This window comes from Diabrotica undecimpunctata, chromosome 1 (assembly GCF_040954645.1).
Source record: "Diabrotica undecimpunctata isolate CICGRU chromosome 1, icDiaUnde3, whole genome shotgun sequence".
In the NCBI taxonomy this organism is placed as follows: Eukaryota; Metazoa; Arthropoda; class Insecta; order Coleoptera; family Chrysomelidae; genus Diabrotica; species Diabrotica undecimpunctata.
In genome coordinates, this window is record NC_092803.1 from 179,456,726 (window position 1) to 179,471,454 (window position 14,729).

General features: G+C 31.7%; 1 protein-coding gene across 4 annotated transcripts in view; it reads right to left on the reverse strand.

Annotated features, from left to right (window-relative positions):
• Glut1 (Glucose transporter 1) overlaps positions 1-14,729 on the reverse strand; it is a 481,871-nt gene that overhangs the window by 187,120 nt on the left and 280,022 nt on the right. The gene's annotated exons all lie outside the window — the stretch shown is intronic.

A 14,729-nucleotide genomic window follows, 5' to 3' on the forward strand; every position in this document is an offset into this window, starting at 1 on the left:
CTCAAAAAATAGGAGAACATTTTTACGGGAGGCCTACGTTCAGCGGTGGATAAATATAAATTAATTGATGGTGACTACTGTAACAATGTCACTCTGGTTGGAGTCATTTTTTCCATTCCAATAACATGGCCTAATCGTTCCATTTTGATCTTTTGCCAATGGCAAGTCCTTTGTATACTTGGTACTCAATGAGTAACCTTTATTCTTCCTAACATTCTTTCTAAAGCTTCCTAATATTTATTTGTCTGTTTTTTTTATTTTCCACATTTTGGTATCATTAGTGAGATAGCTTATGATAACATTTGTTCTTGATGCTAATATTCTTTTTATTTGAGGGAATTATTACTAGTACCTATGTCTGTCAGTATGTGTACGTAGATAAATTCATGTTCTGCCTCCATAAATATGGTCAGCTTTAATTTTCAGAAGAAATTGTTGATGCTGTGTTTTACTTAGTGCCAGATACTTTGTTGGATGGAGGGGTGTTAACTAGCTCATGTCCCGTATGGTAAATGCCATAGGTAAAGCCTGGATAACGCTTAATTAGCTGGAGTAATGGTCCTGACTAATACTGTCTAACAAAAAATTATAGACATAGTCACTATCGAAGATTTTCATATAGAGAATGAAGACAAACAACGATATATAGGACAAATATCAAGTTATGACCTGATAGTGGCCACCTAATACTGTTTTAATCAGAAAATGTGAATACAGTTGGATGGAGCGCCCGGACATTTTTAGGGGTACGGCAATACAAAAACCAGCCAGTATTTTGGTAATAAATGGATCGGAAGAGGTAGTCCACGATGTCTAGGCTTGACGCTGATTGGCTTTTTTTCTGATGATACCTATAAACTCTATTGTATAATACCCCATCGAGATGAAAGCTAGAATAGGAGGTGCTTTTTAAACTATAACAAGTAAAAGATTTGTAAAGGCGAAACGAACTTTTGAAAAACTATTTCAGTTATACAATAAAGCACTAAAAACTTTTGTTTTCAAGAATTCCACAAAATTTAATAAAGTATCTAATATCAAAAGTTTTATTGTTATATAAAATAAATTTCCATCGAGTAGCGGTCGAATCCATTACTAATTTACAAGAATTCAATTATGTTTAGAATAAGATGAGCATCAGTTTGAATTTCTTTTAATTTTGTTCTTTATTACTGAATTTTACTTGTATTCAATTTCTATTGTGTCTTTTTTCATGTGTTTATTTTTTATTAAATATTTTATAAATAAAAAATGGCCTTAGTTTACAATTTAACATTTACGTAAAATGAAAAGTGATGTAGATATAAATGGTTATTTCGTTCAATAACTTATTTAGGTCGATCTACACAATAAGTATTTTCATCGGGATATCACTAATTTTTTTAAATGGTATTTTCAGTAAAACAGAGTGTTATTGAAAATAAACTGAAACTAGTTTCAAACTAAGTATTACCTGACATATAATCCCATTTAAAAATTATTATCCTACAAAACGGCATTTTATTCATTGTGTCAATGAAATACTATAACATAAATATAAATAACTTTCTTGGTTCTCTTTTGTGGTTTACAAAATACGTTTTTGGAGGACGGGAGATTTAAGAAGAGTCCTATATACATTGTTGATTTCTTGAACTTGTTTAAATAGTTAAATACAGCTTTGTTTTATTTTTCTCTATTATATGGTAACCACAGTATAATCAACATTCTATGTTATATTTGTCAACGAGAGATTTGACCAAATACTTAACTTTTCCTTTCAGTTATAATTTCATTGCCTTAAGAAACAACTTTGCATAAGTTTCCGTAAATTGGTACGTAATTGTGAAACAACCAAAGAAAGCAAAAAATACGATGTTCTGACATAGACTGTTTAAAAATTTGAAACCGAAGGCTCTCAACCATGAAAGCTTCGCAGCAACGTATGCACAAATATGTGTGCAAATTAAGATCACGCTGGTAAACCGATATAGGAACCGTGTATCGAAAATTATTAGGTTAAAGTAATTGGACGTTAATTATTATATAATTCATTATGTGAAAGAGTGTTAAATGGATCAAAACTTTAGATTAATTATTAATAATATTGTATTTCAGGGTATGCTTGTGTAAGCGGTTTGAATAATATTTAGTTCAAGCAATTCAAAAATAAAGTTATTGATGGAATCTGCCGATACTTAATGAAAATGTATTTCTGAATGCTCCATTAGTGTAGAAATTATACAAAAATTTTTGTTGTGTTATTTGTCACGTTGCAATTTATGGGAGAGTAATCGATACATTTCATTATAGTTATCGCTGACTAACAGGATTTTTGCTGAATGCTAGTTAAAATTCGATTTTTCACCGTAAGACATTATAAAATAATGGTAAACAAATCAATGATATAATAGTCTCCCGTTTTATACTGCTCGCAACTTTGAGAGTATAGCAGAGTAGTCTGCTATATCTAACGCCTACGATATACAAGGAAGGTAACATGGCCAGTGCTACGCTTCAACCGCCTATTATCACCCCTGGTTTTACGCAAGGTACTCATTTTATTCAGGCTGAGTCGACCTGGGGCCTATAGACATTTTTAAAAATGTCTAGTTGTTCTTGCCGGCGGTAGGATTCGAACTCCGGACCACCGGCATGCGAGGCAAGCACCCTACCGCTTGCGCTACGCAGGCCCTCAAATTGTATTAATAAAATATCTTGCAAATTAGATCAGTTTTATTTAGGTGAACATCAATCTTATATTAAAAATAGAGAATTTGATAGATCTCAAATACGTAAAAATGCATGGGAAAATGAAATTTGCGATGCAATGCAAATCAATGATGCCGATAGAAAATAAATCTATTAAAACATTTCTATGAAATTTCTTTTATAAACATTCTGGAATTTGTCCAATTAATGGAAATAGATAAGTCAAGAATTGATCAAGAGTATCGAAGAATCAAAGAACATAAAACTATGAAATGTAATGTAATTTCAAAACACATTAGACAGTTATACGCGGAGATTTTAGCAATAAAATTCGACTAAAATCATTTTTATCTGATAGGGCTTTTAGAAATTTTGGAACTTCGGAAAGAAGAAACAAAAGAGAGGAGCTTCTTCGCATTTTACTTCAACAAACTTTATTAATTAAACAGCATTTTCGGCAAAAAATCGTTTAAGAAGATAGGACATAACAAGAAACAAAATTTATTTCTTCATAACAAATAAAAGGAAAATTTTTAATAATGGTAAAGTGCTTGGTCGATTTAATACCCGAATCGATCCCTAATTATATCCTAATAATTTAATTTGATTTGACCCATTTATATTAACAATTCAGACATATATTATACATTATAAAGTAAACGACTTCAAAATGATATTGCCAATATTGCTGAGTTGCGTACCTGGGGAGACTTTATTGTAGGATAGTTCATTCGATTACATGAAATCAACTTTAACTTGAGAATATCCGTCTGAAAAAATCATGGCATATGATGAAAAAACCAAGAAAAAAACCTCATAATACTATCCCGACATGGTAAGTATTTGGTCTGATATTTAGTTTAATCTCAATAAACACCAAATTCTGATTTTATATGTATGCTATTTAAAAAACATTAATGATGTATGGTCGATATATTACTGACTAACTAAATGTGGTTTTTTCATTATTGTTCATTATTAGGTTTAGTTTTAGATAAAATAGATATGAATGTGGTTGTTGTTTTGAATGTTGTTGAAATGTTGAATTTATTTCCCATCTTTGTAAGTTTTTTTGATAATCTGTTTATGTATGGTATTGTTATTTTCCTCGTATTATTAGTTGTGTATACTGTAGGATCTCGTTCTAAGTTGTTCTGTTCTACTCGGTCGATTGTTAAAAGTTCCTTATTTCAAACGATAAAGGATAATTTTTTTTTTAGTAAAACAGATGTTAATACATATTTTTCTCTAAGAACGAATTTTTGTTAGAACAAGTAATTTTGGCTTTATCCCAGTACCGTTCTTAGAGATTAAAACATTCAGGAAAGGTAGTGTGTTACTCTATTCCTTTTCCATGGTAAATGTTATTGTCTCTCCTTTATCGTTTATATCATTCAGGAATGTGTCCAACAACTCTGATCCATGAGGCCATATTGAGAATACATTACCCACATATCTCCACTATACTGTGAGTTTTAAAGTTTGTTTAGGAATAATATTTGTTTCCAAAATCTTCTATAAATATATTAACCAATAATGGAGATAAACTAGAGCCCCTTGCTAGACCAAAATTAATTAACTTAACATAATTACGAAAATAACAAAGAAAAACTACTTAAAAATAACTTAATACTTTGTATTGCCTCCTCTAGTCTCTATAACTGCCTGTACACGTCGGCACATGCTGTCTATGAGGTTGCAAATATCATCTTGCTGGATATTTTGCCATTTCTGTTCTAGAGCTAAGCGAAGTTCGTTAATTGAGGCTGCTGCGACTTCGCGACGTCTAATATTTCTACCAAACATGTCCCAAACGTACTTTATTGGGTTTTATTTCTGGCAATCACGCTGGCCAGTTTATTTTAATAATACCAACTTCCTCTAAATATTGCGTGACACACACATTGCAGAGTGGGGTCGCGGATTATCTTTCATTAATAGAAAATCATCGCCGATATATTGAGAAAAGGGTACTACGTGATTCGCAAAAATTTTCTAAATATACCGGTGTGCACTCAACGAACCCTCAATAAATACCCATTCAGTGTGCGTCTTTTGGGATATTCCTGCCCATACAATCACCGAACCCCCTCCATGGTTAACGCGGGGACTAGAAGCGCACTCCGTAAATCTCTCTCCAGTTCGACGTCATACTCGTTCTCTCCCATCTGATAAGCAAAGACAGTATCTCGACTCATCCGTAAAAAGAACATTACTTCATTGTTCTAAATTCCAATGTAAATGTTCCCTGGAAAATTGTAGTCTAGCCACTCTGCCGTGGAAGTAATTTGGGCCCAATTGCTGGTCTGCAACTTTGCAAACCAAATTCATGTAATCCTCGCCGAACTGTAAATACACTTACATTATTGATTCGAACCTCTTGAAGCTGATTTCTTGTTTGCACCGCTGTTAAATGACGATCCCGCAAAGTGATGACTCGTATAAAACGACCATCTAAAGCGGTAGCTTTGCGCTTTCTGCCACTTCCCGCTTTACGCTTGTTTGTTCCAGTTCATATAAAACGTTCTACTACCCTTTGGATGGTAGAGCGATGAGTGTGTAGTACTCTAGCCATATATTCATAATTTCGCCCATCTTCAATCAGAACAACGGCTTTCGCACAATTTTCGACACTAAGAACCATGATCAATCATAGGTAAACAAAATGTAAGTGTCAATATGACATAATGATCACAGTCACTAAAGCCACTTCGTCGTATTACAAAATAATTCCAAAATAATCATAATTTAAAAAGTCCTAAATTGTTATGGCAAATTCATTTGGCTCTAACAAATGAAGCAAGGCATATTTTGACATGAAACAAAAAACACAATGTTTAGGAGACATTGTTACAACAGACAAATAAGGTTTTATGAAAATTCGCAAACGGAATTATTCCACACGATGGTTCAAAATTAGTATAATAAATCCACGTTTTAATTATCCCCGTACAATAAGTCAAATATAAAATTTTATCAAAAAACTGATTACACCAAATTAAAATTTATAAATTTATACACAGTGTGCAGAAAAAATCATCAAAATAGGGCTAAAAATAAAAAAAAATTGAAATACCTACTTTGAATTTGATCAAAATTTTCGCTGTTGCGTTTTTTTTTGTATCTGAGTGCAAAAAATAACAATTCAGAATATGCTATAATTAGTGCAAGTTCGGTATGTACTTATTAATTGATTAAGGACAGAAAAATATAGCTGTTACCCGAATTCCAAGAGAACGATTATTATAAATAATTGACTTTTATTAATAATTTAATTAAAAATTTCTTAAACTCTGTTTAACAATGTTGTATCATTGCAAACATTGTATAATATTTATGTCAACACATGTGTAGCGTATATGGCTGTCAAAAATAAATTATATTAAAACATTTGTTACTGTAACAAAGATAATCAACTCTTCAACTGAAATATTGACACATATTATACTATTTGAATATTAATAACTTTGTTTTCAAAACACAATAGTTTGTGCTAGGTTATTAAAAAACAGTTACAAGAATATTGTTATTCTGGCGTAAAAATGGCAATAAAATTCGCAGTACAAATATAAAAGATATATAGATCACTAGAAATCACACTTTAATTTATTAAGTGCTGTCTTATCCCTTGTTTATGGAGATGTTCTAGATCGTAGTATAAAATCAGTTGATTATAATTTTAAATTTTTATTGCACTTTTCTCCTAGACAATGCAGCTGTCGCATTTAAAACACATGAACCGTAACATCCAGGTTGTTTTTTACAGTTTTCACTTTGCATCTTTGCATAAAAAATGAAGAACGTTAACTGAACGCTAATGTCCTGCTATACAAAACAAATATTATGTACTTGTAGAATTTAAACGGCCCCCTAATGTCTGAAATATCAAATAAATGGTTTTTACATTTAACTAAAACTCATTATATGGTGCTCAAAGTAGTCTATTGGTTATTTAATGTCACGATAGTACAGTTTTCATTATCTTCCCTCGCTCAAAGTTTTATATTTTTATAATGACTATTTAAATATTTAATAAAAATGATCCTACGAATATTTTCCAAAAAAGAAATAACGAATTAGTCGACAGATGGGAAAAAATGTGCTACATCTCACCAAACACTGCTAATTCCCTCAAGATACATAATTCTGTAATTCCAAAAATATACGGTCTACCCAAAACACATAAAGAGGGTGTGCCGCTGCGACCTATTGTTTCATGCATTTAGTCTCCTTTTGAAAACCTTTCAAAATATTTGAAGAACATTATTTCCAACGTAATAAATAAAAATCCACACTATTTAAAAGACGCTGGTCACCTGAAATTAAAACTTAAAAGTGGAATGAAATCAAAGCGTTCACAGACATCCCTCTAGAAGAATTTCTGCTAGCAGTCGAAACAACATTAAAGTCAACCTATTTCCTATATAAAAACAAAATCTTCCAAAAAACAGATGGATGTGCTATGAGTGCTAGCATATCCAGTGCCATCGCTCAATTAGTTTTAGAGCATCTAGAGGAAATTGTTTTAAATAAAATAGATTTTGATATACCTTTTTTCTATCGCTATATAGATGACTGCTTGAGCGCAGCACCAGAGGATAAAATGGATATTTTACTAAATGAATTCAATAACTATCACCAAAAACTAAAATTCACATTAGAAATTGAAAAAAATTATCAAATTAATTTTCTGGACCTGACCTTACATAGAGAATACAGCACTATAACTACTTCATTGTACACCAAAAAACCTGGTCGTCGAGATATCTGAATTTCAACCCTCATCATCCCCTGTCTCAAAAGAAATCAGTAGTTATCGGGCTCGCCGATAGAGCTATTAGATTATCCGATCCTATCAATAGACCTCTGGCCATTAAAAAAGCAAAAACAGCACTAACACTTAATTCATACCCACACCACCTTATCGACAACACTTTCAAATCGCGACTGCATAAATTTTACAATAACAATAATAACAATGAAACCAACACGGTAAAGAAAAACTATATGTCTCTTCTCTATATAAAAGGATTATCAGAACAAATTGCAAATCTCCTGTCCAAACATAATATTACGGTTGCTCATAAAGGGAACAATCTTTTGAAAAAGAATTTTACAAGATTAAAAACAAAAACCCATCTATTAAAAAGATCGCATGTTGTATATGAAATTCCCTGCTCGAATTGTGATGGAGTTTATATTGGACAAACCAGTCAGCTACTTAACTCAAGAATACGTTCCCACAAATATGACAAAAAAAAAACTCAACCGCCCTCACAAAACATGAAAACAAAAAAAAAAACATAAATTTGATTTTGAGAAAACCAAGATCCTAAAAAGTGAACCCAACAGGAAGAAGAGAGAGCTTCTAGAGTCTATACAAATAAAAAAAAATAATGCAATAAATGATAAAAAAGATGTCAAAAATTTGAACAAAATATATTTTAACTTAATTTAAAAACACATAATAAGACAATCTCAGAACGCCTATGATGTTAAAATAACTGATTGTTTAAACGATAAACTAACATCAATAAACAACACATTAGATTTAAAATACATTTTACATGTAGTGACTTAGTGGGTATGTCCTATGTTTTTAATATTATTTTAATTGTGACGTCTACTTGTTAGTACCGAATTTTTACATGCTTGGTAAGTCAAAAGTTTAACTTTTAAACCGTATTATGTCTGTCATAAAATGTTTTTTTAGTCAATATTACTTCTTGAAAAAGGCATGGATTTCCTGCCGAAACGTCGAAAAAATATATGAAAATGTCTTAGTGTCACTAAGCCTAAGAAAATCCACATATATATATATATATATATATATATATATATATATATATATATATATATATATATATATATATATATATATATATATATATATATCTTAATTTCGTCATTTCTGGTTATATACATTCTGCTTACTCCAACGGCGTCTGCTTTCAATAAGCTAGGTAACGTTAATTTCTAACGATTTTTTTACGACACTTATTGATATAGTTATCTAACAGCTACTTTTGATAAATTTGGTGGCAACAATATGTAATAAAAAAAATTTAAGTGATTAAATGTCATTTTTACTTATATAACAATATATAAAGAATGTAAAATCGCTATTTGATTTTAAACACTAAAGGTGAAGACCGATAAATTATATGGAAGAATGACACAATTTTATTCAAAAGACATAGAAAAGTTACTTTTGTTAATTTGTTACTTAATTATTACCAACCTACTTTTCAAAAATCTTTAGAATCTTTATCAGAAGATATCTTTAGGACAAATGACTCATCCAGAGATTTTTAGATTGACAATGTTTCTTGCACGTTTCAAGTTTTTGCTCAAATACATTCGTTTTGATGATGAAATAACACGATTAAAAAGGCAAAAATATGAAAAATTCGCAGATGTGAGAGAATTGTTCGATTCGTCTAATTCAAATTTGGCATAAACTGGAAGCATTTCGTGGCAAGTGTGGCTTTAGGGTATATATGCATAATAAACCTAATAAGTACAGCATAAAAATCTACGCATTAGTAGACGCTAAGTTTCCTTATACTGCAAATCTAGAGGCGTACGTTGAACAACAGCTACCTGGCCCATATAAAGTTAATACAAGCAATATTTCCCTCGTTCCTCGTCTCTGCAGTCCTGTATCTGGTTCTCACAGAAATGTAATAACGGACAATTTTTTTACGAGCCTCAGTTTGGTTGATCTTCTGAACGAACATCATCTGAATATGATAGGCACTATGAGAAAAAACAAAAGAGAGCTTTCATTTCAATTTACTGATCCTAAGAGACCAAAAACAAGTATTTTTGCTTTTAGTGAAAAATCTACGATTGTGTCGTATATACCCAGAAAAACAAAATCGTTATTTTACTCTCAACGATGAACCACGATGATTTGCTAGACGAATGAACGGGCAAGTCAGAAATCATCATTGACTATAATAAATCCAAAGGAGGAGTAGATCTAGTTGATAAAATGCCGCTTACAATTGCGCTCGAGCCACTCGCCGATGGCCTATGGTCATTTTTTTATTCTGCAATGAATGTAGCCATCAGATGATCAAAAACAACCGCACCTACTTAAAGCTCAGTCATTTTATAAATATCTAAAAGAAAAAATTAAAATACCAAAAGTGGATCTCACTGTCGAAACAATACGGAATATACCGTATTCATTTTACAAATTCCCAATCGTCAATAAAACCACGTGTAAGCCAAACAATGTCGTGCTGATGTACGACCTATGTATCATATGATTTTTAAAAATATTTACTTTTGAAACTGTTAGTGTAAGAATTTCTTGAAATTTAATTATTATATCACAATTAAACTAAACTCTAAAAAATAACACGACCAGTAAATAACTTAACAATAACTATAACATAAATATAACACAATATATTAACTTAAAAATCAACACGATACAATTTGAATTTAAAATGCTGGCAAGTTGGGATCTGTAACATGAGAATCTGTCTCGCTTAAGGTAATAAATTATATTTAATAGCCTCTTGACGAATGAGACGGCGAATATCAACACGTGCTCATGTTTACTGATAGGAATTTGGTAAACTAATGAACTTTACCTGATGTCACAATGTGCGGGGACTTAAAAAATCTTTCCAAACACTTCTAATTTATGTGTATTTGTCCCAGAAGAAGTTGGAAATATTGGTTTTTTTAGTTGTTTAAATAATAAATAAGGACTTTTGTTTATGAACATTCATTATGTGCGATTGGTATTATTTGTAGATCGTGAATTTGTGAGGTAAGAATATCAAAGTATTAAGGTATTTACTATGAATGTTTATATTTAAGGTTATATTATTGTATGATTAAAACTTTTAATTACTTTTTTACTGTATTTCAAGGTATTTTGTTGTTGTTTTTATCAGGGTTATTTCAAAATAAATCAGTGAATCATTGAATTTATTTATAAAGTTTAAAAATGTTTAAATTAATGTTTAATTCTTTTTTAGTTGCCAGTGATTTTATCCTGTTAAATACTATATATATTCCTTTTCTCAAAGTTTAAGTTGTAATGTAACATTTTGTGGAAACCTTTCTATCAAATTGGCATATTGAGGGTTAAAAAAAATGTTTTTTGAATGTTGTAATTAGATTTTGAGTTTATTTTTTAGATCTGGGCATGTAATGGCTAGTAAACATGTGTTGAAGATATCCAGTTTTACTGAATTTTTTAGTAATGACAACAAACTTACTATTAACTATTTAAACTACCAGAAAACGAATATATTTAGTCTTTTAGGGGATAAATTACTAGCACTTTAGATTAGAAGACAAAGATTAGAACATTAATTTAAATATTTTTTAACTTCGTAAATAAATATAATGATTTATTGAATAATTTTAAAATAACTCTGATAAAAACAACAACAAAATACCTTGAAATATAGTAAAAAATAATTAATAGTTTTAAATGAACCATAACATAACTTTAAAATATGAGTTCATAGTAAATATCCTTGAGATATTCTTACCTCAAAAATTCACAAACAACAAATAATAATACCAATTGCACAGAATGAATGTTCATAACCAAAAGTCCTTATTTATTCTTCAAACAATTAAAAAACCGATCTTTCCAACTTCTTTGGACTCTTAGTCCATTAACTAACAACAAAATGTACCAAAAAAATGCAGAAAAGAAATTTTGCATGTACGTGAAGAGTGATATTCCCTAGTGGAACAATGTGGCCAAAGGTTTGTTGTATAAGTTTTGTCACACAAAAAATAATTTTTGATTTAAAATCATAACTGGAACTTAAAAAACCTTTTTTGCAAAGAAAAAACCATTTACAATATTTTACTATAGAATAATTTCATATAAATATGCAACACCAGACATTGTATTTGTTACAGAATCTCATAATCCAACAGTTACATTTAGGTACCATTTACATAAAAGGCCAGGTACAGTTATGGATCTAAGAAATGCTTCATTACAACGAAAAACTACCATTAAAGTCGCAGAAAGACGATAACATGATGCCTCTTTTAGTAAAAAAAGTACTTCCTATTCATCTTTCATTCTTTAATGATCTTAGGAGAGCATAAATAATTTAATTAATGATGGTTCAAATCAATGTGAGTCTAAAGATTTTGTAATATATTTCTTTTTTATTTCCTGTTTTGCTGTATTCAACTTGGTTTATTTTTATTTTCATAGTTTTTTATACGTTTGTGATAATATAATTCGGTATAGACAAGGTGAAGAGCTCGCGCTCGTTCAGAGCAATATTCCCATGAAATTTTTTGCATAATCACTTTAATGAGATACTCCAAAATAAGGTTCAAGAGGTTTCCCAGACAAAAAGTTTTTAAACAATTTTTTTTAAACAAATTTTAAAATAAAAATGAACTTTTTGGACGCATACGCTTTTGGACGCTTTTTTTTTTTTAGTTTCCCTGGATCGATCTGAATAAATTAGGTCTGATGTAATCTTTCAGTAAACTTTTCATCATTTTCGAGTTACGAACAATTTACAACTCAAAAAACTCAAAATTACGATTGGTTTTCAAGGCTCCAAAAACAAGTAAAAAGTATTAATGACGTACTATTTTCATTGGGAATAATAAATAATATTTTAGTTGTTAATGAAACGATTATGTAAGGGCGGGCGCTCCAGCTGCCGCGCGTTTAGTTTATATAAATTTGTAATACATGCACCTCAGGCGTTAGGCGCTTTTTTGTTATAGATAAATAAATCAATCAACATGATTTTTTAATATTTATTATAATTTTTTAAGGCATAAATAACAAATAAAAATTAATAAAGCGTTCACAATTTTACAAATGTGTAACAAAGAAACACAAGAAACCAAAGAAACCAAAGAAATTAAGACATGCATTGAAATAGCACGTGCATCATTCGTTAAAGTTAAAAAGTTTGTTGTCGAAATATAAGGTTTAGACTACGTCTAAGGATGCTTCGGTGTTACGCATTTACTACTCTTCTTTATTGCTTAAAAGCATGAAAATTAAAACAAGTTCATCTCAATAAGCTGACCGCCTTTGAAGTTTGGTGTTACAGAAGAATCCTACAAATATCATAAAGTCAAAGAATTTTGCGTCTTCAAACGCAGAAGTTACTAGAAGAATAGGAAATAAAGCTGAGATAATAATGACTATCAAAGAAGAAAACGTGAGTACTTGGGACAAGTGGTGAAATGGCAAAAATACTCATTATTCACTATCTATAAATCCTAAGACGACAGAGATGGTCCTCTTCACCAGAAAAAGAAGAATCACGGGCTTAATACCGCCAAGGATTCTAAACTACAGTCTAAACTTTTCTGACGAGATGAAATACCTTGGTATTACCCTTGACAATAAGTTACCATGGAATTCACAATGAGATGGTAGAGCTAAAAGAGCATATATTGCCTATGTGCAGTGTCAACGAATGGTCAAACGCACCTGGGGCCTTTCGCCCACGGTGATCGCCTGGATCTACACTGCTGTTATTAGGCCAATGCTAACTTACGGAGCTACTGCTTGGGTACCAAAAGTTCTACAGGCAACAGCGACTGACAAACTAAACCATATTCAGTGGATGGCTTGCATAAATATAACAGGTACCATGAAAACAACACCAACTGCTGTAAAGGAGTTGGCCGTTGGCATCAGACCTCTAGAGATATATGTCAGAGGAGGCGCTGGTAGCAAGGATGTGACTGCGCTCAGCTGATGCAAATCTTAATGTAGTAATGGGACAATTGAGAACTTGTTTCTGTCGGCTAGAGTTGGATACGCTACCCCTGCTATAGGCAAGCTGCGATTTAGTTAAATCAAAGTTTGTCTTTATAAACTCTACAAAATCGAAACAAAACAGTAAAAGGAGACAAACGTGGCAAAATCGAAGAAGGCTCAGGATGTGGGATATACTCCAGATTACTGAACCTAAAAATAAAGTGAAGTATGGACAAAAATGCCAGCGTAGTTCAGACAGAACTGGCTGGTATCTCCATAGCCGTAAAAGAGACAACCTAAAAAGGTATAGCCGCGATAACTGTAATAATCTGCACAAATAACAGACAAGCGCTACTAACCTCAAATATATCACGAGCCACATCAAAATAAAGGCAACCCAATTACTGATCAATTGGCTAGAAAGGCGGCAGGCCTAAGACTCTTAGGACCTGGAAATCTTTTTGGTTGGTCAACTACAAAAATCGCGGAAATTGTCAAATGCCATTCCCATACGCAAACTGTGAGAAGATAAGACTTCTTTAAGGATGTAGACTTGCCAGGGTAACACTTAGTAACCTTGAAAATTCATCATCAAGGAATGATCAGGAAAAACCTGCGCTTGACAGCTGGTTTTTTATTTGGTCTCACCTCCACATACTGGAGCTAGTAGACACACCTCTATGCAGGAAGTGTGAACGAGATGACTTGGTGTCCTGGACTACACCTGCTCACATAAGGGGAGATGTCCCTTGGTGACTTGTATACCCTCCTAGAAATAGCAGGATGGACAATGGGTTAAGAACGACAGTTCCCTGGGAGGATGCACTATGGATCAACTGTGGCATAAGTGCTATAGAACTTAACTCGCCTTTCTACTCTACAGATACAGATACTCATTATTGCAACTTATTATGCAAGACAAAATTCGAGGAAAGCGAAATGTGGAAAGACGAAAAATATTGTGGCTTAACAACTTAAGGGAATGATTTGAATGCAGTAGTGCAGAACTATTTAAAGCGGTAGTCAACAAGGTCTGCGTAGCCATGATAATTTTTAACCTTCTATAAAAGATAGAACTGGGAAAAAAAGCAAAAATTATTTAAAATACATATTTTTGCATTTATCTACATTGCAACCACACAAAAAGGTATTCAAGTAACATTATTTTTTTTACAGTTACGTACTTTAGACAATTTATTGTACATTTGCATCGTTGAATCAGTTTATCACGTACTGGATTTTTTACTGCGAGACAGTAATCGGACCCACATCCGCAGTGATGTATACCAACGACAGAGAATAT